The 27,516-nt window shown below is 43.8% G+C and overlaps 1 long non-coding RNA gene across 1 annotated transcript; it reads right to left on the bottom strand.

The window, feature by feature from the left end:
- Window positions 1-444: 444 nt before the first annotated feature.
- On the bottom strand, window positions 445-10,463 carry LOC139174281 (uncharacterized). Its single transcript, XR_011560337.1, has 3 exons — window positions 10,357-10,463; window positions 10,158-10,258; window positions 445-586 (listed from the first exon to the last, which is right to left on the bottom strand). It is a non-coding gene; the product is annotated as an uncharacterized lncRNA (long non-coding RNA).
- Window positions 10,464-27,516: the final 17,053 nt, after the last annotated feature.

The raw sequence follows: 27,516 nt of genomic DNA, 5'->3' as shown, positions 1-27,516 counted from the left end.
CATGCCTGGGATAAACATAGATCCATTGTAAGATAAAATACAGGAAATAGTATAAGGGCAGACTAGATGGACCATGAGGTCTTTTTCTGCCGTCAGTCTTCTATGTTTCTATGTTCAGATAATAAAATGCCTGCAAAAATCAATCAATCTCAGAGACCACCAAGGGTCCCACATTTCAACCTTGAGATATAAATATTCTCCTTTACCGGTTTTCTCAAAGCTGTGGGTACTAACTCACTCCCAGAAATTTTGTTAAGAGCTGAATCGTGGAATTGTTATTAGGACAAGAATGAATATCATCTTAATCTTGAAAGCTCTCTTCAAAATACACATAAAACTGTAGATCCATTCTGAGCCCTGGGATGTTGCCCAATGTTCTAATTTCTTTATAATGAAGAGCTTAATGCCAATAATGGAAAAAAACATAATAAATACATTTGCCAATAATATACTGGGGAAAATACAGTCAATGAAATGGTTAATAGCAGTTTTGATTTAGTGATGGATAATTCTTCCTGTTTTCTGTAAGGAGAATTGTCTTTACTTCTTCAGACGCAAAGGTGGGTTTTCCTTTGTTGGACACAACCTGTTTAAAAGAAAAGCCATTTACTTCCTGTTAATTGTTCCTAGTAGAATAGATGAAAGGTCTAAATTTGAATGTTTAATAACTACATTTATATTTAATGCCTGGTTAAACGTGTTATTCACACTGATAGATTAAAATGGATAACCACAAAGCAGAAGAAATGGAACTTTAAAATCTCTGGTGATGGACAATGGAGGAACGGAGGCAGGCGTGATCATTAATTCAAATTAATGAAGGGAATACCTGTTAAGGAAGTAATGATAATATTGTTTCACTCTGCTTGATGTTAAGGGTAGCAATTAATACCTATGTAGTGTTAGTTCTGCATATCACCTCTTGAGCCTTTACTGGGGAAGGTTGACAATATGAATGTGTGAGAGAAAGTTGATTGAATGGGAAGGATTATTTTTTATGGTTTGGGGTTTTTTTAGATCAGTGTTTCCCAACCTTGGCAACTTGAAGCTATCTGGACTTCAGCTATCTGGACTTCAACTATCTGGACCGGGACTCACTGCTCACAGTCACTCATGCCCTCATCACCTCGAGGCTCGACTACTGTAATGCTCTCTACATGGGGCGACCTTTGAAAAGTGTTCGGAAACTTCAGATCGTGCAGAATGCAGCTGCGAGAGCAATCATGGGATTCCCCAAATATGCCCATGTCACTCCAACACTCCGCAGTCTGCATTGGTTGCCCATCAATTTCCGGTCACAATTCAAAGTGTTGGTCTTGACCTATAAAGCCCTTCATGGCATCGGACCAGAATATCTCCAGGACTGCCTTCTGCCGCACGAATCCCAGCGACCGATTAGGTCCCACAGAGTTGGCCTTCTCCGGGTCCCATCGACTAAACAATGTCGTCTGGCGGGACCCAGGGGAAGAGCCTTCTCTGTGGCAGCACCGACCCTCTAGAACCAGCTCCCCCCTGAGATTAGAACAGCCCCCACCCTCCTTGCCTTTCGCAAACTCCTTAAGACCCACCTCTGTCGTCAGGCATGGGGGAACTGAAATATCTTCCCCAGGCCTATACTGTTTATGTATGGTATGTTGTGTGAATGTTTTTTAAATTATGGGTTTTTAGCTTTCTAATGATTGAATTTGTATTTTACACTGTTTTTCTGTTGCTGTTGTGAGCCCCCCCCTCCAAGTCTGCAGAGAGGGGTGGCATACAAAATAAATAAATAAATAAATAAATAAATAAATAAATAAATAAATCAATCAATCAATCAATAAATAAATAAATCAATCAATCAATAAATAAATAAATAAATAAATAAATAAATTTGCTGGCTGGGGAATTCTGGGAGTTGAAGTCCAGATAGCTTCAATTTGCCAAAGTTGGGAAACACTGTTTTAGATATTTTAGATTCATATTTAATTAATTGGATTTAGGATGTTATGCTTTGCTTTATTATATGTTGTGAGCTGCCCCGAGTCCTGGGAGAGGGGTGGCATAAAAGTCCAATAAATAAATAAATATCCAAAATCCTCTAGTTTAATGAAAATGCCGCACCCTCTTTCATTTCCTTGGTGTTTTGCAATAGAAGAAAACTGTGTAAATTGTGGCCTGAGAGTGTTATGGCAACCAGGAGATAAAATTGGAGCTGCCAAGCTGTTCCGATGATACTGTAAATAACTACAAGTAGTCTTCAACTTACGACCATAACTGGAATCAAGATTTCCATTGCAGTTGTAAAGTGAGTTGCATCTGATTTTGTGACCGTTTTGCCATGGTTGTTAAGCAAACCACTGCAATTGTTATGTGAGTCACATACAGCAAATTCAGCTTCCTCCACTGATTTTGCTTGTGAGACGTTGGCTAGGAAGGTTGCAAAGCCCTACATGTCATTGGACCAGAGTACCTCCGGAACTGCCTGCTACCGCACGAATCCCAGCGGCCGATAAGGTCCCACAGAGTTGGCCTTCTCCGGGTCCCGTCGACTAAACAATGTCGTCTGGCGGGCCCCAGGGGAAGAGCCTTCTCTGTGGCAGCCCCAGCCCTCTGGAATCAACTCCCCCCCCGGAGATTAGAACTGCTCCCACCCTCCTTGTCTTCCATAAACTACTTAAGACCCACCTATACCGCCAGGCATGGGGGATTTGAGACACCTTTCCCCCAGGCTTATTATAATTTATGTTTGGTATGTATGTGCTGTTTGGTTTTTAATTATGATAGGGTTTTTAGTTATTTTTAATATTAGATTTTTGCCATTACAATATTGTTTTTATCGTTGTTGTGAGCCGCCCTGAGTCTTCGGAGAGGGGCAGCATACAAATCTAATAAATTATTATTATTATTATTATAAATGGTGATCGAAACACTTAAATATGTGAAAGGGTTAAATAAGGTTCAGGAGGGAAGTGTTTTTAATAGGAAAGTGAACCCAAGAACAAGGGGCCAAAATCTGAGGTTAGTTGGTGGAAAGATCAGAAGCAATGTGAGAAAATATTAGTTGTAGATGCTTGGAACAAACTTCCAACAGACGTGGATGGTCAATCCACTGTAACTGAATTTAAACATGCCTGGGATAAACATAGATCCATCCTAAGATAAAATACAGGGAATAGTAGAAGGGCAGACTAGATGGACCAGGAGGTCTTTTTCTGCCATCAATCTTCTATGTTTCTATGACTATCTATAATAAACACAAGCCCTCCGTGCTATTAAAGACTAGGCACTTCCTGCAAGCAAATCTTTTAAGTTATGGCTTTGCACGAGTCCAACCAGGAAAACCCTTTCATTTGGTTATTTTAAAGAGGTGATTCCAGTGCTCAAGGTGGAATTAAGTCAACTACCAACTAGCCACCAAAGTATCTCTTCCTAGCTGGCTCAGGGCCTTTCCAAATCACATTCCGTCCAGGAGGCTTGCGAGGAAGTCGTGAAAGTCGAGCGGATGTTGCCTTGTGAACAAAGGGCTGGAAGAATCGCTCTGGAAGGGATATGGAGCGAAGCAGCAAGCCCCAAAGGGAAGCTGACTGCACAAACAGGAATGTAAGAAGACAGGGAGGGACCCCAGTTTCTCCTTCCGTTGCCCTGACTGCTCTGGGTGAATATGCTAAGCATCTTATTTATTTTTATTTATTTATTTTGTCCAATACACAATGAGGGTTTTAGTGGGTATACACATACTGTAGTAAAATACATGATGAAGGTTATAGAGGAGATACTCATAGTAAAATATGTCTAAGAAAGAATAGAAGAGGAGATATAGGAATAGAAGAAAGGTATAGGAGATATAGGAGAGCAATAGGACAGGGGATGGAAGGCACTCTAGTGCACTTGTACTCGCCCCTTACAGACCTCTTAGGAATCTGGATAGGTCAACCGTGGATAATCTAAGGGTAAAGTGTTGGGGGTTTGGGGATGACACTATGGAGTCCGGTAATGAGTTCCACGCTTCGACAACTTGGTTACTGAAGTCGTATTTTTTACAGTCAAGTTTGGAGCAGTTAATATTAAGTTTAAATCTGTTGTGTGCTCTTGTGTTGTTGTGGTTGAAGCTGAAGTAGTCCCCGACAGGCAGGACGTTGCAGCATATGATCTTGTGGGCAATACTTAGATCTTGTTTAAGGCGTCTTAGTTCTAAACTTTCTAGGCCCAGGATTGTAAGTCTAGTTTCGTAGGGTATTCTGTTTCGAGTGGAGGAGTGAAGGGCTCTTCTGGTGAAGTATCTCTGGACATTTTCAAGGGTGTTGATGTCCGAGATGCGATATGGGTTCCAAACGGATGAGCTGTATTCTAGGATGGGTCTGGTGAAAGTTTTGTAAGCTCTGGTAAGTAGTGTGAGATTTGCAGAGCAGAAGCTACGTAGCATTAAGTTAACAACTCTTGAAGCCTTCTTGGCGATGTTGTTGCAGTGGGCTTTGGCACTTAAATCTTTTGTTATTAGTATACCAAGGTCTTTAACCGAGTGGGGATTATCTGTGATAATTTGATTATTCAGTTCATATTTGGAGTTCAGATTCTTTTTCCCAATGTGTAGGACAAAGCATTTGCTACATGATTCCACATGGCAGCAGCTTGCTAGAGGCAGGGGCCTTTCCCTCGAAGGGATCCTCTTGGGAAGACCTTCACTCCTCCATTTGAAACAGAACACACTACGAAACTAGACTTACAATCCTGGGTCTTGAAAGCTTAGAGCTATGACCCCTTAATCATGATCTAAGTATTGCCCACAAGATCATATGCTGCAACGTCCTGCCTGTCAAAGACTACTTCAGCTTCAACCACAACAACACAAGAGCACACAACAGATTCAAGCTTAATATTAACAGCTCCAAACTTGACTGCAAAAAATATGACTTTAGTAATCGGGTTGTTGAAGCGTGGAACTCATTACCAGACTCTGTAGTATCATCCCCTAACCCCCAACATTTTCCCCCTAGACTCTCCACAGTTGACCTCTCCAGATTCCTAAGAGGCCAGTAAGGGGCGTGCATAAGCGCACTAGAGTGCCTTCCGTCCCCTGTCCTATAGTCTCTCCTATTTCTTGTATTTCTTCTCTACTATATCCTCTATAACCTTCATTGTGTATTATTGTGCATTGGACAAAATAAATAAAATTAAACTAAACACTTCAGCCAGCTGGGCAGGAGCTGGGGGAAGCAGGGCTCCAATTCCTGCTGACTTTCTTTTGGATGTGTAGCCGGGCTGGAGTGGGACAGGGCAAAGGAAGCTGACCATAAATCAAAGCAGGGCATTGGCACAGGAGACTCACCGAAGGCAGGAAATGGCCAAGGGAAGGAAGAACGTGGGGTTAGGAAGGCAGCTTGAAAAAAGCCAGGGTCAACAGGAAGACCTAGGAATCAGCGCCAGGAGGGTGGGAGGAAGCAGGGGTGGGATTTCAGTCAAGCCCCCCCACCCTTCCCAGCTCTTATCTGCTAGAGCCACAAGGGGTGTCAGGAGGGAACAGGAACTGCAAATTATTATTATTATTATTATTATTATTATTATTATTATTATTATTATTATTATTATTATTATTATTATGTCAATACAACAAAGCAAACGAGATCACTATGCTGGATTTCGTATTTCATCACCAGTCAGGCGCTTCCCAAGCACCTAGGACTGCGTGATGTAGCAGCGAATTATGTTTGCCGATCCCAGTAAAGCGGCCTTTTGCAATTGACAGGTGGAGATTTTGTCAATTCCGATGGTTTTCAAATGTCCGCTGAGATCCTTTGGCCCTGCGCCCAGCGTGCCAAGTACCACTGGGCATAGTTCCCTCTAAGCTGAGCAGTGAGCAATCGCTCACTTAAAAATCATCATCAACTCAGAGTTTTCCCAACCTGCCCAGAAGCCGAGATGGAAAGAGTGAGAGGGAAGGAGAGAGAGAGGAAGAGAGGAAGAGAGAGAAACAGATAGAAAAAAGAGAGGAAGGAAAAGAGAAAGAAAATCAAAATCTAGTTTGAAACTAGCTCAACTATTTAAGTGGCATTTTGATATTGATAGAGTTGCCCTATTATGAGCTCACTGTTATAGACACACAGTACAGTATTTTATTTTGAAATTCTCTGAGGCAAAACAGGGTGGGTTTTTTGTTTGTTTGTTTGTTTGTTTGTTTATTTATTATTTCTGTGCCGCCCAGTCCCAAAGGGACTGCTGCTCAGACACTATACTTTTCCGCCCACCCCCCAAAAAAATTAGAGGGAACACTGCCACTGGGACCACTTTCACGGGCTTATGCCAGAGTCGTTGCAGCTCAATTTTTAGATCTTCGTATTTCACTAATTTCTCTAGCTGCTTCTCCTCAATTCTGCTGTCTCCTGGGATTGCGATGTCGATGATCCATACTTTCTTTTTCTCCATGATCACAATGTCTGGTGTGTTATGCTTCAGAATTCGGGTCAAGTTAAATAAATAAAGAACTATCTTTCCTCTACTTCACAGAAATTCGTTTTTCACGGGTGGTCTTGGAGGGATTGCTGTAAATAAATAAATCCTTTTCCTTGAGCCAGGGATCTTAAAAGGAGGCGCCTCTGTTTTTAATCAATCTTTTCAGTTTGAAAAGGTGCTACCGATTTTTTTGCTGAGCCCAGCTCTCCTCGTACAACATCTCCAACCTTAGTGACTCTTGCATTGGCACAACCAGGTATTGCCTGTTTACTCCAAGGTCAGCCTTTATCGCTGCACAGGGCAGAGATGCCAGAATTGCTCTGGAGTGCAGCACTGCAGCCTCCCTGCCAGGAGTGGGCTGGGCTGCTGGAATCCTCCCCCCACTCCTCTGGGGCTGAGCATCTGGCAGTAGGCAGAGTCTAGGGCTGCACCTGCCCTCCTCCCTCCCTCCTCCTCCCTTCATGCAGCAGGTGCAGTGCCAGCCAAAAAATGATCAAGCACAGCCAGGATGGCAGGAGTGTAAAATAACAGGGCGGTCAAGCGGGGAGAGGGGGGGAGAAGAAACCTCAAAACACAATGCCGTCATTCATAAAGTACAGCAACAGCAGGCAAGCTGAAACAGCTGCTGGACACACCCCAAAGCTGACCGCCAAAGAGTCTCGGTTTGCTGGGCAATGCCAAGCAGAGTGGGAGCGAGAGTGGCAAGGGTTAATTTCATGGCAAGTTGCAAGCCCCCTGCCCACATATTTTGGAGCATAGGCAAAGCAAGAGAAAAGGATGCTGCTATGTTAAGCCTTGGCACCTTTGAGCCCAATGGGGATTCTCAGATTGTCTCCAGAAAGTGGGGGTGACATATTTGACAACATCTGAAGATATTATCAATATCTTAAATCTTCAAAGTTACTTTAGAAAACAGCAGTCCTCACAATATAATGGATTAATCAATATGTCTGTACAGTGGGACCTCTACTTAAGAACGCCTCTACTTAAGAACTTTTCTAGATAAGAACCAGGTGTTCAAGATTTTTTTTTGCCTCTTCTCAAGAACCATTTTCTACTTAAGAATCCGAGCCCAGAAAAATTTTTCCAGGAAATTTGAGAACGGCACAAAGGCTCAGTCATTTTTCTGCCATTCCCCGTTTAATCCCGGCCATCTCGGGCTTTTGGGGGCTGCCAGAGGAGCCTTTCGGTGGTACTTAGGGAGGCTTTGGCAGCCCAGAGTGAACGGAGCATTTTCCTTACTCTGGGCGCTTAGAGAGGGAATCAACCACTTCGCTGTGGTGACTCCCTTGCGCTGCCTCCCATACACCCGGCACGAGGTTGCCTCCTGGAGCGTCTGGGCGCAGAAAGGCAAAAGGGGGCGCTTCGCCCCAGGTGGATCAACTCCGCTTCAGCCAAACTGAGGAGTCAACACAGTGAAGGAAAGGCGCCGGTTACAAAGCGAGCGAGCAAGAGGAAAGGGGAGCCCTTCAGCATGGGGAGGAAGGGGAAGAAGGTAGCAGCAGCAGCAGCCGCTGTCTTTCGGTCAAAGGAATGGGAGGTTCCCCCCTCTCGCCTGCCTGGGTTTCTCTCTCTGGCACAGTGCATGGGAGGCAATACACTTAAAGTTTTGGAATTTTTTTTATTCCCCTCACCTCACCTTCTTCCTTTAGCAGTGACTGTCCTCCTCCTCTTCTTCCTCCTCCTCCTCCCACGCAAATTCCAAGCTTTTATTTCTTTCCTAATGGGTTTGCACGCATTATTTGCTTTTACATTGATTCCTATGGGACAAATTGTTTCTACTTACAAACTTTTCTACTTAAGAACCTGGTCACGGAACGAATTAAGTTCTTAAGTAGAGGGACCACTGTATTTCACTGCCTTGTCTTTTGATGTGCTCTCTAGAATAATAGAATAACAGAGTTGTTGGAAGTTCTCTTGTCCAACCCCCTCCTCGAACAGGAGACCCTATATATACCTTTCCAGACAAATAGCTCAAACAACACAGGAGCAGGCAACATTCTGGTAGCCGAGAAACGCAATGGGGAAATTTCATCAAATACTTTTATGCAATACTTCCTTTCGCTTGAACATGGACAACAACAAATGAAGTCATGCTTTCTTTATCTTTTTTTAACCCTCCTCCTTTGGCAGGCTGCTGGAAGGCAGGTGTGCAAAACCAACTCTTTCAGGACTTCCTCCTGCTGGAGAACAGAAGGAACATAACTGCCCCTTTCTGCGGCTGGAATATCATTTTGCCTGGCTCAAGAGCCGAAATCTGAAAAGGGACTTTTTACGCCCACCCTGGCATAAGAGACAAGCTGTGGGGGGTTGGGTGGTGTTGTGGCAGCCTTAGAGTTGGCCAGCCAAGGGCCTTGTGGCTTAACTGGACCGCAGTATATCCCATTGTAGCCCATCCTGCCTGTTTCCTGTGTGATCTTTGCAAGCACCAGCAAACCACAGGAATTTCCGGTTGGGCTGGAGGCATCACGGCAAAGCTTCCTGCAAGGGAGGCTACCTTTTCTTGAGCTAACCCCTACAGCAGGGGAAAGGGACCTCTGCCCCCCACCCATTTGCCCCAGTGGAGTCTTGTTGATGTTTTCAACAGATCATCTACTGTCAGGGTTTCTGGGCTTCTCCTACTCATTAACCCACCACCGAGGCTTTTTTTTAGTTTCAAAATAGGTAGTCCTTGACTTACTATTCAATTAATGAGCAATCAAAATTACAACGGCACTGAAAAAAGCGAATGACAGCTGGTCCTTGCACTTATGACTCTCACAGCATCCTCATGATCACGCGATCAAAATTTGGGCACTTGCAGAGGTGGGCTGCTAGGCTGGAACGGTGAGGTGTGCTCCCCCCCTGTGGCTCTGAATGCTAGCGGAGTCCAGGGCGATTCTGCTACTACACCTGGGCCTTGCTTCTTATCTTGGGTTTTGCTTCCAGCACTCACTGCTCAGGAATTGGAGAGTCATTCCAAGGTGGAAGAGTAAGTTTGTAGTATTCCTTGTGTAGGTCAAAGGTCATATGGATGGGCATGCCCAGATATGCCAGAAACCGCACATGGGATGCTTATTAGTTCACATTATGCTGTTAGTATAAGTTAGCATGTATTTTGCTCAGGCTTTGCAATTACAGATTTCTGATAGGCCTGGAAGGTTCAGAGAAAGTTCATGTTCTCAGAAACAGACAGTATTATATGGGATCATGAGAAAAGACGGGAGTACTGGCTGGCACCATTAAACACATTCCTTTACCTAGCTTCTCACAAGTTTCCTGTAAACCTCTATCTCTATACCTGCAGGGTTATCTATGATATTGGCAGGCTCATGAATTACAACATCATGTAAAACTGCGCATGTGTATTAGCTGCCTTAGGTCATAGAGAACAGATTATTATAAAAAGGTGCTGTGTGAAATAAGTTAGTATACATTTAGGATAAGTTTAGGATAAGTTGCTTCTTTAGCAACTTTTGGCTTCATAGCCTCTGGACTAATAAAATAAGGCCCTTGGCTTTTTTCACCCTGCGACGTTCTTTATATATTTCTGAATATTTAACATAGGTTATTGAAGGCTAATCACTCAACATCAGGGATGTTCTGCAAGGAAGGCGGACTGCATCTTCCAAGGAAAGTACAAGGAGATTTCCTCCCTCCCACCCCAGAAATGGGACCTCTCTGGAGCCATTTGCAGCCACGATTCCCCTCTTTTCCTTGGCGTTCTAATCCAATCAGCCTTTTCTACTTACCAGAAACTTTGGATCAAATTCAGAAGTTCACCTGGAGGAAACGACGGGAGGGCCTCTTGCCCAGGTAATAATAATTCAGATATTGCCAGCGGTTTTTCCATCTACAAGAGAAAACCCATCACTGACCAAGAGAACAAATGACCTGCCACCTGAAAATAACAGAGCGGGGAGGGCTGGCATCCACTGTCACTGTACCTACCTATAGCTGGGATAGAACCCCTAGCCTGGGGGGGAGATGCATTCCTCAGGGGACAGCAGGGGACCTGGAGTGACTGGCAGTTGTAGCTTGCCCTGTACTGGCTGTGTCTGCTGTCCCACTCCTGTTGTTTGACCCTCTGAGCTGAGCTGATCCCTGGTCACCGCTGGTCAAGCCATGCTAGTTCCACTGCTAGGTCCTGGATCAGGAAAAGGGAAGGTGGTTTGAGCTAAGCTCCATCTCACTTGAGGGGGCTACACCAGCGGTGCATAACTTCCCATTTCAAGCCCCTCAAACTGCTCCAGGAGCCCAAACAACAATTGGCTTTGAGACAGAGGCAACAGGTTCCAGCCTTGGGGAGTTTCAGATCCCACCATCCCCACCTTCATTCTGGCTTGTAGGGCGACTTCAGGGGGGTTGGCAATCGGCCAACACTCAGAAAGTCGCTCTCTCGGTCCCATCTCAACTGGTCCCATTATGAGCCTCGGTGGCGCAGTGGTTAGAGTGCAGTACTGCAAGCTGCTTCTGCTAACTGCTGGCTGTAGTTCACCAGTTCAAATCTCACCAGGCTCAAGGTTGACACAGCCTTCCATCCTTCTGAGTGGGCAAAACGAGGACTCGCATTGTTGGGGGTGATATACTGACTCTGTAAACCGCTTAAGAGAGGGCTGTTATTTTTTTTTTCCTATTTATTTATTTATTTGTTTGTTTGTTTGTTTGTTTGTTTGTTTGTTTATTTATTTATTTATTTATTTATTGGATTTGTATGCCGCCCCTCTCCAGAGACTCGGGGCGGCTAACAGCGACAATAAAACAGTGTACAATAGTAATTTGGTATTGATGATTAAAAATCAATTAATATAAAAACCAAACATACATACATACATACCATGCATAGAATTGTAAAGGCCTAGGGGGAAAGAGGATCTCAATTCCCCCATGCCTGGTGGCAGAGGTGGGTTTTAAGTTATTTACGAAAGGCAAGGAGGGTGGGGGCAGTTCTAATCTCTGGGGGTTAGTACTGCACTCTGAAGTGGTATATAAGTCTAAGTGCTAAATAAAAAGTCTAAGAAAATAATTCTCTGAACTTGGATCAGACTGGCCACTCTTCCAGGAATCCACTTCTTTGGGCCGATCGGCCAGCGGTCGCTACAGCCTCAAGGGCTTGCACCACGTCTTCAGAAAGACCTCAATAAGCTCTCTGATATCTCCTTCTGCAAGTCCTTCGATAACAGAAAGAATCTGTTCTCCTCCTTTTCGCTGACTCTTTGCACTGTCTGAGTTTCAGGTCAGCGTTAGCGATCAGCACCCTGGACAGCCTCCTTTCGGGGTGCTACTTAGTTGTCTAGGGCAGTGTTTCCCAACCTTGGCCACTTGAAGATATTTGGACTTCAACTCCCAGAATTCCCCAGCCAGCGAATGCTGGCTGGGGAATTCTGGGAGTTGAAGTCCAGATATCTTCAAGTGGCCAAGGTTGGGAAACACTGATCTAGGGAATTGGGTTAATGTCAGCGTTCCAATAAACACCCCCGATAAAACAAGACTCCAAGGTTAAAGTTCCTCAAAGTTCCAATGAATTAGAGATGTCACATAGGCAACATCTGGGAAAACCCGAATCTGAAATTTTCCAGATTTTCTCCACCCAAACAAAAGTTCAAGTCTCTGACCAGCACCCACCTGTCCATCACACGATCCAATCAGGCACCGTCCATCATTCCTATCATCCTTTTCCTCCCAGTTAGGACTGTATAACTGTAACTTGTTGCTTGTATCCTAACATTTTTATTGATATTGATTGTTTCTTCATTGCTTATTTGACCCCTATGACAATCATTAAGTGTTGTACCACATGATTCTTGACAAATGTATCTTTTTCTTTTATGTACACTGAGAGCATATGCACCAAAGACACATTCCTTGTGTGTCCAATCACACTTGGCCATTAAAGAATTCTTCTTCTTCTTAAACTTAGCCATTGGATTCCTGTGTCATACAGTCATACAGTCCTAAGTGGGAGGAAAAGGGTGATAGGAATGATGAGAAAAAACTAATAGAAATAGAAGTGCAGACTTAGTAGAAAGTTTGACAGTGTTGAGGGAATTATTTGTTTAGCAGAGTGATGGCGTTTGGGGAAAACCTGTTCTTGTGTCTAGTTGTTTTGGTGTGCAGTGCTCTGTAGTGACGTTTTGAGGGTAGGAGTTGAAACAGTTGATGTCCAAGATGCAAGGGGTCAGTAAATATTTTCACTGCCCTCTTTTTAACTTGTGCAGTATACAGGTCCTCAACGGAAGGCAGTTTGGCAGCCATTGTTTTTTAAGGTGGAAAACAGTCTTGTGGAAAAATGCTTCTCCATTGGTTTGGTTTTAACTTATCAAACAAACCTTATGAACCTCTTTTGCCCACTCTGCATGCTCCAGATTTATAAAGACTGCTGTTCCTTAGATGGCTAGGAATTTTGGGAACTGCAGTCCAACCTTTCCAGCAAGACCCGCCGTGATTTGATTGGCTGCTCCTTGTGACCAGGGGGAGATTGCAGCACTAACCAGGGCTCTACGCAGCTCAGACAGGAATTCCGCCTGGTGGGTTCCTTCCCCTCGCCTCCCACTGAATTGCAGAGAAGAAGCCTTTTGTTTCCAGAGCTTTTGGGCTTTTAAATATTGCCATTCACCACCAAGATGGACTTTGCACAGGTCTACACCCAGATGTTGATGATTGGATAACAATTGTGTGCTTGTACCGTGACCAGCAATCGTGCAGTGTACACAAAGTGAGAGATTTACTCCTTGGCCTTGTTGCCGCCGTCTCTTCGCCTCTTCCGGGTGCTTTGGAACCTAGCTGGGAATCTTGTGCTCAACCTTGTTAAAATCTTCAGAGCTCGTCAGTCATCACGTTTTTAAAAAATATACAGTGGTACCTCATGATACGAACGCCCCGCCATACGAACAACCGGAGATACGAACCCGGGGTTCAGAAATTTTTTGCCTCTTCTTACGAACGTTTTCTGTCTTACAAACCTGCCGCCGCCGAGAAGCACCGCCGCCCGGCTGTCACTTTTTGAAACAGCCGGGGGGCTTCCCAGCGTCCTCCTGAACCCGAACGCCAAACCCGAACTTCCGGGTTCGGCGTTCAGGAGGCCACCGAGAAGCCCCCCGGCTGTTTCAAAAAGTGACAACCGGGCGTCGTCGGTTTTTTGCATTTTTTTCTTCCCCGCACGGATTAATTCATTTTACATTGTTTCCTATGGGAAACAATGTTTTGTCTTACGAACTTTTCGCCTTACGAACCTCTCCCGGGAACCAATTAGGTTTGTAAGACGAGGTATTACTGTATTTTTATTTTTATTTTCTTGCTTTTCGCCCATAACCCTCCCACTCCCCCTCTCGGTTCTTTTTTATTCATAGCCCCAGCCAGGTCCGAGTTCGAGACAATTTCTTCTTTATGTCTTCATTGGCCTTATCCCTTCCCACCCATGCAAAATAAAGTTTCCATTTTTTTCTTATCCTTTCAGCTTTCTCATCCCATGAACAGTTCAGTGACATAATACGACTTCTTTCCATTTGTACTTGTTCGAATATATAATCATTCCATCGTTTTCGTGTCCATTTACTTTTATCCTTCCATCCATATACAGCGATACCTCGTCTTACAAACCCCTCATCATACAAACTTTTCGAGATACAAACCCGGGGTTTAAGATTTTTTGCCTCTTCTTACAAACTATTTTCACCTTACAAACCCACCGCGGCCACTGGGATGCCCCGCCTCTGGACTTCCATTGCCAGCGAAGCACCCGTTTTTGCGTTGCTGGGATTCCCCTCAGGCTCCCCTCCAGTGAGGGGAGCCTCACTGAAATCACAGCATTGCAAAAACACAGAGGTCCGGAGGTGGCGTTTCGAGGACATCGGTGTTTTTGCGATGCTGCGATTTCACTGAGGCTCCCTTTGCTGGGAAACCCCACCTCTGGACTTCCGTTGCCAGCAAAGTGCTCGTTTTTGTGATGCTGGGATTCCCCTGCAGCATCACAAAAACACCGAAGTCCGGAGGTGGGGTTTCCCATGGGTGGGAGCCTCGGGGGAATCCCAGCAGTGCAAAAACGGGCGCTTCGGCTGGCAAAAGGGGTGAATTTTGGGCTTGCACGTATTAATCGCTTTTCCATTGATTCCTGTGGGAAACATTGTTTCGTCTTACAAACTTTTCACCTTAAGAACCTCGTCCCGGAACCAATTAAGTTTGTAAGACAAGGTATCACTGTACTATAGTTGCAAGAGCAGCTTTTATCATAGTCCTTAGTACTTCTTGTTCTTCTGTCTTCATTCCTTGAGTTTCTTTAATGCCTCCTTCTATTATGTGCCATCCTACCCGCAATTCATTTTTAACTATTCCATTTATATTTTTCAGTATTAAAGTCCAGAACTTTTGAATCTCCAAAGATGTGTGTACCATCTCACTGCACGACCACAATGCCAGCACTTAGGGCTTCGTCCTCCAATCATATATGCCAACTGGGCAGGAGTTTTATACCATTTCTTCTCATCAGTCATCACATTGTATTTCAGACATAAACACTCTAGAAAATATCCAGAGATACTTTACCAGAAGAGCTCTTCACTCCTCTGCTCGCAACTGTATACCCTATGAAACTAGGCTAACAATCCTTGGTATAGAAAGCTTAGAACTAGGTCGCCTTAAGCACAATCTAAGCATAGCCCATAAAATCATATGCTTCAACGTTCTCCCGGTCAATGACTACTTCAGCCTCAACCGCAACAACACACGAGCACACAACAGATACAAACTTAATGTAAACCGCTCCGAACTCGACTGCAGGAAATACGACTTCCGCAACCGAGTAGTCGATGCATGGAATTCTTTACCAGACTCTGTAGTATCGTCTCCAAAACCTTACCCTTAGACCAGAGGTCTCCAACCTTGGCAACTTTAAGACTTGTGGACTTCAACTCCCAGAATCCCTCAAGCAGCAAAGCTGGCTGAGGAATTCTGGGAGTTGAAGTCCAACAAGTCTTAAAGTTGCCAAGGTTGGAGACCTCTGCCTTAGACTATCCATTATTGACCTCTCACAATTCCTAAAAGGTCAGTAAGAGGCGTGCATAAGTGCACCAGTGTTCCTTCCGTCCCCTGTCCTAATGTTTCTTTATTTTCTACCTATTGCATGTATTTGAATATTAAGACATTTACTTGTACCTTGTATATTAATATTTTATTTTATTTTATTTTATTTATTTATTTTGTTCAATACACAATGAGGGTTTTAGTGGGTATATATATATATATACACATAGTAAAATACATGATGAAGGTTATAGAGGAGATACTCATAGTAAAATATATCTAAGAAAGAATAGAAAAGAAGGTATAGGAATAGAACATATCAATGAAAGAATAGAAGAAGACATATAGGAATAGAAGAAAGGTATACGAGATATAGGAGAGCAATAGGACAGGGGACAGAAGGCACTCTAGTGCACTTGTACTCGCCCCTTAATGACCTCTTAGGAATATGGATAGGTCAACCATAGATAAATTGTTGGGGGTTTGGGGATGATACTATAGAGTCCGGTAATGAGTTCCACGCTTCGACAACTCGGTTACTGAAATCATATTTTTTACAGTCAAGTTTGGAGGGGTTAATATTAAGTTTAAATCTGTTGTGTGCTCTTGTGTTGTTGTGGTTGAAGCTGAAGTAGTCGCCGTCAGGCAGGACGTTGCAGCATATGATCTTGTGGGCAATACTTAGATCTTGTTTAAGGCGTCTTAGTTCTAGGCTTTCTAGGCCCAAATAATGAAATAAAATAAAAATAAATAAATAAAACATGGAAATGAGGGCCCTCCCTGGATGAAAGGGCAAAAATCCTTTTCTGCAAAAAAGAGCTTGGAGCCCAAGAGGAGGAAGGGCTGAGTGCACCACGGACGGACACCTCCTTCCTTCTTCGGTGGGACCGTCAATGTCAGATCAGCTGGGAGGTTGCGTGGTATTTATAGGAAGCGTCAGGAGTTGGCTTAGTGAGGTCCCCTCCCTCTGAGCTGCCTCTCCCCCTCCAGCCCATCTGCTGCAAAGTCTGATGCCGTAATTCAAAGAGCCACCTGCTCGCCGGTGTAAGCAATTGGCCCGTTCTGGTGCTGCTCGGTAACCAAAATAGCTTTCTCTTACGGCTGCGGCTTCTCCATCGCTCCCCCAGGCTGTCAGGCCCGCTCTGCTCTCTGTCTCCCCGGCGCACGGGTAGTAGCACCACCGCCACGCAAATGCCATGTGGCAGGCAGCAGGTGTGCCCGGGAGCCGAGTACGAAAGAATGACGTTTCGTCCACAGCAGCCTCTTTTGCATAGGGCGGTGGTAGCTCGTGATGGCGGTGACTTTTTAAAAGGAACGAAAGGATGGAAAAATTTAAATAGGTGAAAGGGTTAAATAAGGGTTAAATGTTTTTAATAGGAAAGGGAACACAAGAACAAGGGGGCACAATCTGAGGTTAGTTGGGGGAAAGATCAGAAGCAACGTGAGAAAATATTATTTGACTGAAAGAGTCGTAGATGCTTGGAACAAACTTCCAGCAGACGTGGTTGGTCAATCCACAGGAATGGAATTTAAACATGCCTGGGATAAAGATAGATCCATCCTAAAATATAATACAGGGAATAGTATAAGGGCAGACTAGATGGACCAGGAGGTCTTTTTCTGCTGTCAATCTTCTATGTTTCTATCAATCGTAAGAATCCATTTGGGGACAAAGCAATAGCGAAAACTGCAGGTCTGCAGAATGATACTGGAGAAAAATCCCCACCAAAGCCTTCTTCCATTCTGATGTGTGGAAGGGCCTCTTTGCCTGTGGGGGTGGATGGCGTTTCTCTTCAAGCCCAAATATTTACAGGTGCCCCTTTTTTAATGGCTACCTGCAATGGGCACCTTATCTTAATCCAACTCACAGTGGAGGCAACTAATTATCTTTATTCTAAGATGTTCACACTTCTCCAAACATTAAAAATTAGGAATGGTTCATCAAGGGTGGGATTGCTGACATAGCAAAAGGTGCAAGCTGCCCAGTTCCTAGTGACCCAAATGGAATGGAATAGAATAGAATAGAATAGAATAGAATAGACCAATATTGGCCAAGTGTGATTGGACACACAAGGAATTTGTCTTGGGGAATCAGAGCATGGGATAAACATATATCCATCCTAAGATAAAATACAGGAAATAGTATAAGGGCAGACTAGATGGACCATGAGGTCTTTTTCTGCTGTCAATCTTCTATGTTTCTATGAATGAGGGAGGGAGGGAGGAAAGGAAGAAGGAAAGAAAGAGAAGGAAGGAAGAGGAGGAAGGAAGGAAAGAAGGAAGGAAGGAAAAGGAAGGAAGGAAGGAAGGAAGGAAGGAAGGAAGGAAGAATCCACAGGAACTGAATTTAAACATGCCTGGGATGAACATATAGATCCATCCTAAGATAAAATACAGGAAATAGTATAAGGGCAGACTAGATGGATCATGAGGTCTTTTTCTGCCGTCAATCTTCTAGGTTTCTATGAATGAGGAAGGGAGGGAGGAAGGAAAGGAAGAAGGAAAGAAAGAGAAGGAAGGAAGAGGAGGAAGGAAGGAAAGAAGGAAGGAAGGAAGGAAAAGGAAGGAAGGAAGGAAGGAAGGAAGAATCCACAGTCACTGAATTTAAACATGCCTGGGATAAACATAGATCCATCCTAAGATAAAATACAGGGAATAGTATAAGGGCAGACTAGATGGACCATGAGGTCTTTTTCTGCCGTCAATCTTCTATGTTTCGATGCCCACTTGCATGTGCCTGTTTCCAAACTGGCTAGGAAAGGGTTAAAATGGGGCGTTGCCTGACATTTCTTCTGGGAGGATGCTACAACCTGCAAACCTTCCTGATTGCTAGCAGCCTCCCTCCCCCTCCCCCTCCCCCACCATCCCGCCCACGATTACAAGGGACCTTCGAGTGGGAGCAGAGTGGCCATGCCTGGGGCAGCCTAGAAACAGGACCGGTCAAGCCCCAGCACATCCACCTTCCTCCAGGTAACCACCTGGCAAAATATTTAATGGCAAGCCTGTTCTGGCCAATGACCCATCAGCTAGCAACATGACATCACCCAAAGAAGCCCTCATTGGCTGAAAGGATCTATGAGGAGGAGCCGGTAACCCAGCAACTGCCAGGGGATGATTTGCATTTGAGTGGCTGGCTGGCTGGGCTGGACACCAGGGATGGAGGGAAAGGAGCCCACATTTCTTTTGCTAAAGTCCTATTTGAGCCTGAATCCCAGCCACCCGCCTCCCTTTGGCCCCCGAGTTGGCCAGAGAAGGCTTCCTCCAGTCTTGTCTGTCCCTTCCCTCCTTTTAGACAAAGCGGGGAGACTCGTATCGTGGCCAGGAGCAGCGTGCAAAGGCTTCTCCCGCTACAATTTACAAAAGAGGCTGCAATGCATTCAGTCCTGTTGGCACAACAAACTTAGCCTGGTCCTCCCAGCCCTGAGAAAATGGACAATCTAGACTTTACAATTGGAGGGGGGGGCAATATAGCCTGCATGACTTCCCTCCTTGGCTGCATAGCTAGAGGTATAACAAGCAGGAAGAGGGAGATTGTGATCCCGCTATGTAGAGTGCTGGTGAGACCCCATTTGGAGTAATACTGTGTCCAGTTCTGGAGACCTCACCTACAAAAAGATATTGACAAAATTGAACGGGTCCAAAGACGGGCTACAAGAATGGTGGAAGGTCTTAAGCATAAAACGTATCAGGAAGGACTTCATGAACTCAATCTCTCTAGTCTGGAGGACAGAAGGGAAAGGGGAGACATGATCGAAACATTTATATATGTTCAAGGGTTAAATAAGGTTCAGGAGGGAAGTGTTTTTAGTAGGAAAGTGAACACAAGAACAAGGGGGCACAATCTGAAGTTAGTTGGGGGAAAGATCAAAGGCAACATGAGAAAGTATTATTTTCCTGAAAGAGTAGTAGATGCTTGGAACAAATTTCCAGCAGATGTGGTTGGTAAATCCACAGTCACTGAATTTAAACATGCCTGGGATAAACATATATCCATTGTAAGATAAAATACAGGAAATAGTATAAGGGCAGACTAGATGGACTATGAGGTCTTTTTTCTGCCGTCAGTCTTCTATGTTTCTATGTTTCTATCATTGAAGTAGAGTAGTACCTCTACTTAAGAACTTAACTCGTTCCGTGACCAGGTTCTTAAGTAGAAACAATTTTTCCATAGGACTCAATGTAAAAACAAATAATGCGTGCAAACCCATTAGGAAATAAATAAAAGTTTGGAATTTGGGTGGGAGGAGGAGGAGGAAGAAGAGGAGGAGGAGGAGAGCTGCTGCTGAAGGAAGAAGGGGAGGGGAGGGGAATTTTTAAAAAATCAAAATTTTTAAGGCTTAAAAAAAAAAAGAGGGACTCTGAAGCGGCAAGGAAGAGCACGCGCCTCCAATACACCCGGCGCAAGGCTGCCTGCCATACACTGTCTGCTGCTGCTGCTCCCTGCTTCCCCTTCCTTCCCATGCTGCAGGGCTGCCCTCTCCTCTCGCTCGCTTTGTAGCTGGCGCCTTTCCTCCGCTGTGGTGACTCCTTGGCTGCCCAGAGTGAAGGGAGCGTTTCTTTTCTCTGGGCGCTGGTGGAGGATTATTCCCTGTCCAAGTGCTACGTAGGTGCACATACTGAATACCATTGAAACTGAACACTTTATATGTTCTAAGCTGATTTGTCTGTCTATTTTTTTCCATTTCTCTTTCTTTTTTTGTATGTTCTGTTTGTTTTGACTGTTTTTATATGTAGAAATTTGATAAAGATTGAATGAATGAATGAATGAATGAATGAATGAATGAATGAATGACATGAATGAATGAATGAATCTCCAGTTCAGCCCAGCCCACCAGGGGTGTCTACAGCATGAGGACCAAGCGAGCGCCAAGTGCGTGGAAGCACCAAACTCGTCCTGGCGGAAGAGGTGCCCTGTTGTGTGGGGGGGGATCTCAGCTGTGGGGACTAGTGTGGCCTGTGGCTCTGCCATCCCGGCTTCCCCAGGACTCACATGAGTTTGTGCCTGTACTGTCCGGAGCTTGGCCAGTGGACGGACTCCACATCCGAGACGCCGGTGCTTCCCGGAAGGATCAGCCACTTCCTTCTGGACGTGCGCTCCATGCTGCCTGCTGGGTGGCGCCGCTGCGGGCTGATCCAATAGTCCCGCAGGCCCTGGCGGCTGGAGTACGCGGCCGGATGGAGGCTGACCAGCCTTTTCCAGGGCATCTCCTCTATCACCCGCCGGGGGGGAGGAGCGTGTGGCCTCCTGCAGAAAAGAAGGGGCCAGAGAAGAAGATAAGATAAAGAAGATAAAGAAGAAGATAAGATAAGATAAAAGTACAGGAAGTAGTATAAGGGCAGACTAGATGGACCATGAGGTCTTTTTCTGCTGTCAGTCTTCTATGTTTCTATTAAGAAAAACTCATAAGGTTTATGGGACACAATGTCCGGGATGCACATCGATAGATACCTGGTGCATTCACTGGAGCGGAAAGGTGGGCTACCCATTGCATTATACAATTCCACGTGTTTCATGCTCAGGTTAGAGAGTCCTGGGCTCCCTACCCAGAAAGGCACAGCTGAGACACCAGGAAGTACCTGACGCACAGGTATTGTGAAGCTGACCAAGGCTGGCAAAGAGCCAACGGTGCATCCTTGCAAAGACTCGGCCAATTGCTTGTCCTGCCTGTCTTAAATAAGGTCCAGGAGGGAAGTGTTTTTAATAGGAAAGTGAACACAAGAACAAGGGGAGACAGTCTGAAGTTAGTTGGGGGAAAGATCAAAAGCAACGTGAGAAAATATTATTTTCCTGAAAGAGTAGTAGATCCTTGGAACAAACTTCCAGCAGATGTGGTAGATAAATCCACAGTAACTGAATTTAAACATGCCTGGGATAAACATAGATCCATCCTAAGATAAAATACAGGAAATAGTATAAGGGCAGACTAGATGGACCACGAGGTCTTTTTCTGCCGTCAGACTTCTATGTTTCTATGTTTCTATGTTTCTCCCTAACTCTGTGCTCCTCAGGGCCCCTCCAAACCAGGTGACTTTCTGCATCCCCGGCTGAGCCTGAAATTCAAAATTCCTCTCTCTACTGGTTCAACTTGATGTGCAAACGCCAAGCCCAGTTAAATCAATAAGAGACGTCGCAATCATACCAGGAGGGGGGAGGGAACCCTAAAGAGCATATGGTCCATATTGTCCCAATCTGGAGCCCAGGAATTGTTTAAAGCACAGACACTGTTCTCAGGGGGATGGAGCGCAGGGCATCAAGTGGAGAGCGAGGGTATTGCTGCCTTTGTACTCCAAGGCCCGGTGGGGGTTTTTCAGAAAATCAAATCAATTGTATTTATTTATTTCATTTGACTTCCATGCCACCCAATCCCGAAGGACTCAGGGCGGCTTACAACAGTGTTAAATTACAAGTAACAATAACAATAAAAAGAAGTCAAGAAAAAGCAAACTAATTACTAAAATCCTAATTAAAACTCCAACCCCCCCCCCCCCCAAAAAAAACCCCAACAGTTCAGCAACACACGTACTAGTCATTCATACTGATTCATACCCATGGACAAGCTAGTGGTTGATTTAGATAAATAATAAAATAAAAAATAATAATAAAATAAAATAGTAAAATAATAAAATAAAAAAATATAAAATATAAAATAAAATAATAAAATAAAATAATAAAATAAAATAAATAAATAAAATAAAATAAAATAAAATAAAATAAAATAAATAAATAAAATAAATAAATAAAATAAATAAAATAAATAAAATAAAATAAAATAAAATAAATAAAATAAATAAAATAAATAAAATAAATAAAATAATAAAATAAAATAAATAAAATAAATAAAATAAATAAAATAAATAAAATAAATAAAATAAATAAAATAAATAAAATAAATAAAATAAATAAAATAAATAAAATAAATAAAATAAATAAAATAAATAAAATAAATAAAATAAATAAAATAAATAAAATAAATAAAATAAATAAAATAAATAAAATAAAATAAAATAAAATAATAAAATAAAATAATAAAATAAAATAACCTTTATTGCAGTGGTCCAAGAACATTATACATGCAAAATAAGTTGAAACTAATGATCCAGGCTAGACACCATGGATCCTGAATTCGAGTCTCATTTTAGGCGTTAAGATAGCTGGGTGCCCTTGGCCAGTCAACTGGCAACGACAGGGACTTGTCCAGGCAGTTGCCAGGAGGCCCATTGCAAAAACTGCTATAGGGCAAGTGCCCTAGAGGTAGAAGTGACGAGGTTGAACTATATAAAACTATACAAAACAAAACAAAACCCGTGAAACAACTAAGAACATAGGCCCCCCTGATCAGTGATGGGCTGCCAAATTTTTTACTGCCACACTGTGGACGTGGCTCCTTTTGTGGGTGTGGCTTGATGGTCATGTGACCAGGTGGAGTGGCTTGGCAATCATGTGATTGGGTGGGTGGCTTAAAGGTCATGTGACTGGGTGGGAGTGGCTTTCCCACCAAGGTAAGTTTTCAAATAGGTGCTTGGACTCTTTTTCAGTTGATTAAGTCACATTGTTTGAATAGCCAAAAAAGGACAAATGATAGACAGCATGATTGGTTGAGGAGCACAGTCACATTTTAAGGTTTTGTACTGAACCCACAAGGTTGAGTAGGATAACAGATTAGGCAAGAAGCTCAATTTTCTTTAACTGCTATAAAAGTTCAGTTCTAGATAATGATTAAAGCGTTTATGGGTAAAAACATACAATTTAATTGTTTCCTATTTGAAAAGTAATGAAGAATCATACTAAGGTACTAGAGGAGGAAGGAAAATTTTAAAAAGAACTATTAATCTGAAGTTAGTTGGGGGAAAGATCAAAGGCAACATGAGAAAATATTATTTGACTGAAAGAGTAGTAGATCCTTGGAACAAACTTCCAGCAGACGTGGTTGGTAAATCCACAGGAACTGAATTTAAACATGCCTGGGATAAACATAGATCCATCCTAAGATAAAATACAGGAAATAGTATAAGGGCAGACTAGATGGACCATGAGGTCTTTTTCTGCCGTCAGTCTTCTATGTTTCTATGAATGAGGAAGGGGGGGGAGGAAGGAAAGGAAGAAGGAAAGGAAGAGAAGGAAGGAAGGAAAGAAGGAAGGGAAAGGAAGGAAGGAAGGAAGGAAGAATCCACAGTAACTGAATTTAAACATGCCTGGGATAAACATGGATCCATTGTAAGATAAAACACAGGAAATAGTATAAGGGCAGACTAGATGGACCATGAGGTCTTTTTCTGCCCTCAGACTTCTATGTTTCTATTAAGTATTCAATAAATAGTGCATAAACTTACTACCCCCATTACTGCCCCAATCCTTAAAAGAGCTGAAATGAGCCCTGGATTTAGGTGAGGGGGCAACTAACAAGCATTCGGGGCTATCTAAATTTTAAAACAGAGATTAACGTGTCAAGATTACAGATTAGAGTGAGAAGATTGGCTGATCGGAGCAGCTGTTTCAGCAGACAACAACAATGGACAGCAGGCTTCATCCAGGCTGGGCAGCCGCGTGGCTGGGGGTCCTGCAGCTGCCCCCTCCCCTGTTGCAGGCAAAGACCCCACGGCAGGAGGTTCACAGCTGTCGCCGGAGCTGCCGGGATCACTCATCCCTTAAATTGCCAGAATTGCCGTGGATAGGACCAGAAGGCAGAGGTTCTTGGCCAAGTTCAAAAGCTAGTGGGGTTTTTGTGAGTGGCAAGGGCAGAGCTGGGCTGCTAAGGTGGAACAGTGAGGTGTGCTCGTCCCCGTGGCCTCGAGTGCTAGTGGAGTCCAGTGCAATTTTGCTACCTACCCAGATGCAGTAGCAGAATTGTGCTGGACTCCACAGTTACCAGGCCAAAACACGGACGCACCTGCATGTCCGTGCGCGATTTTGCTACCTGGGCAAGTGGCTGGAACTGTTGCTTATAAAGTGATAGACATAAAATTAGGAGACTTATTTATTAGAATACCTCCAGGACTGTCTTCCGCCGCACGAATCCCAGCAGACGATTAGGTCCCACAGAGTTGGCCTTCTCCGGGTCCCGTCGACTAAACAATGAGGAAGAGCCTTCTCTGTGGCGGCCCCGGCCCTCTGGAATCAACTCCCCCCAGAGATTCGAACTGCCCCCACCCTCCTTGCCTTCCGCAAGACTTTGTTGCCAGGCATGGGGGAATTAATGTACCCCCTTCTGACTAGAGTATGGTTATGATTGTGTAGTATCGATTGTCTTTTAGTGATAGTGGGTTTTAACTATAGTTTTAATCATTAAATTTGTATTGTATTGTTGTTGTCGTGAGTGCTCTTGAGTGGCAGACAAAAGCCAGCCGAGATCAGAGGAGACCATTGGCACATGCATTCAACTATCTGTCTTCCTCATCCTTTGGTTCCAGGGTCCAGTTCCTCTTGTCCAGTGATGGGCTACCAAAATTTTTACTACCACACTGTGGGCGTGGCTTATGCATTTTGTTTCAACATCTGGTTATGATGGAGTAGTATTGTCTGTTTTTTCTTTTAATAATAGGGGTTTTTAGCCATGTTTTTTAATTATTGGATTTGTGTACATTATTTATTGTTGCTGGGAGCTGCCCCGAGTCTTCAGAGAGGGACGGCATACAAATCTAATATATTATTATTATTATTATTATTATTATTATTATTATTATTATTAATTTATTTACTTATTTATTTATTAGATTTGTATGCCGCCCCTCTCCGAAGACTCGGGGCAGCTCACAACAATAAAAACAATATTATAACATATAACATTAACAGCATATAAAACCCTATCATATATTTAAAAACCAAACAGCACATTCATACCAAACATGAAACAAAATATAAAGAAGCCTGGGGGGGTAAAGGTGTCTCAACTCCCCCATGCCTGGCGGTATAAGTGAGTCTTGAGTAATTTATGAAAGACAAGGAGGGTGGGGGCAGTTCTAATCTCCGGGGGAAGCTGATTCCAGAGGGCCGGGGCCGCCACAGAGAAGGCTCTTCCCTTGGGGCCCACCAAACGACATTGTTTAGCTGACGGAACCCGGAGAAGGCCAACTCTGTGGGACCTTATCGGCCGCTGGGTTTCGTGCGGTAGTAGGCGGTTCTGGAGGTATTATTATTATTATTATTATTATTATTATTATTATTATTATTATTATCTTTCAGTGCAAAGTGGGTGCTCTGGAGCTCCATTTTCGCTACCCCACTGAGTTCCCCCCCATTTGGGCAGTAGCCCACCCCTGATTATCTACTATATAAAGTGTATATACACACATGCCCGCACAACTAATATTATACACATTCAACCTCATTTACTGCCATAGGAAAAACATACCCAGAGCCCAGAAGGGAAAAAAAGAAAAAATAGCCATTTAAAGGCTGTGTAAATATTGATAGTCAACAATAGTTGGCCCTGCCTCTTTCTTTTCTTTCTTTCTTTCTTTCTTTCTTTCTTTCTTTCTATCTTTCTCTTCTTCTCTTCACTTTTTCTATTTCTTCTTTCTTATTCACCTTTCTTTTCTTTTTGTGCTTTTGTTTGTTCGTTTCTGTAATTGTATTTGATTATTTCTTTTTTGTCTGTTTTTTTATATGCAAATAACTAATAAAGATTTTTTTTTTTAAAGAAAGCTGCATTGCAAATGATCCCCAGACGAACAAATCCTTGCTAGATACTCGTACATTTTTTGACGGGGAAAGTGGCAATTGTGTCTCCCACCCTCCCTCTGCCCAAGGAAAATATGAGGAAGGAACCTACCGAGCCAGGATATAGTTTACCACAAAGAGGGCAGTTTCAGGAAACATCATTCTTCTGGATTCTTGCTGGAGGTTCTTGCAACGCAGTTGAGCTTCCTGTCAGTTAGTCGGCGAGTCCATTGGCTGCGAGTCTGGACTCTCTGGCCCTATCTTTAAAAGATGTGGACATGGCATCAGGAATAGCCACGGCTCCCCAAGGGCTCCATCCGTGGTCTCTGAAAAACTATATTCCCTCTGTGACGCCTGATCTGACGCAGAGGAAAGAAATTGATCCCAGAAGCAGCTGGGCTCCTCGGGATGGTAGAACCAAGAAGTGTGTTTTGAGGCTTGTTTGTAGACATGTATATATATATATATATATACACACACACACACACACACACACACACAAAGAGGGAGTCTTTCAAGGGTTCAGCCACTGGTCTGTGATACTGAGTTCGGAAACTTCAGATCGTGCAGACTGCAGCTGCGAGAGCTATCATGGGGCTTCATAAATACGCCCATGTCACTCCAACACTCCGCAGTCTGCATTGGTTGCCGATCGGTTTCCGGTCACAATTCAAAGTGTTGCTTATGACCTATAAAGCCCTTCATGGCATCGGACCAGAATATCTCTGGGACCGCCTTCTGCCGCACGAATCCCAGCGACCAGTTAGGTCCCACAGAGTTGGCCTTCTCCAGGTCCCGTCGACGACGCAATGTCGTTTGGCGGGACTCAGGGGAAGAGCCTTCTCTGTGGCGGGCCCAACCCTCTGGAACCAACTCCCCCCAGAGATCAGAGTTGCCCCCACCCTCCTTGCCTTTCGTAAGCTCCTTAAAACCCACCTCTGTCGTCAGGCATGGGGGAAATGAGACTTTCCCTTCCCTCTAGGCTTATAAAATTTATGCATGGTATGTCTGTATGTATGATTGGTTTCTTAAATTGGGGGTTTTTACATTACTTTTAATATTAGATTTGTTCCTATTGTCTTTTTACTGTTGTTAGCCGCCCCGAGTCTACGGAGAGGGGCGGCATACAAATCTAATTAATAAATAATAAATAAAATAAATAAATACGGCTGGAGCTGGAGTGGCGCAGAAGGCAGGCCACTGAAGCTGACTGCTAGATCTGAAGGTCAGCAGTTCAAATCTCACCACTGGCTCAAGGTTGACTCAGCCTTCCATCCTTCCGAGGGGGGTCAAATGAGGACCTGGATTGTGGGGGCCATAGGCTGGCTCTGTTAAAAAAAAGTGCTATTGCTAACATGTTGTAAGCCGCCCTGAGTCTAAGGAGAAGGGCGGCATGAAAAAAAATGAATGAATAAATAAATAAATTGGATGTAGTG

Source organism: Erythrolamprus reginae, chromosome 11 (assembly GCF_031021105.1).
Source record: "Erythrolamprus reginae isolate rEryReg1 chromosome 11, rEryReg1.hap1, whole genome shotgun sequence".
Taxonomy (NCBI): Eukaryota; Metazoa; Chordata; class Lepidosauria; order Squamata; family Dipsadidae; genus Erythrolamprus; species Erythrolamprus reginae.
Note: the sequence above shows the minus strand (reverse complement) of the source record. Positions and strands in the feature narration are given on the sequence as shown.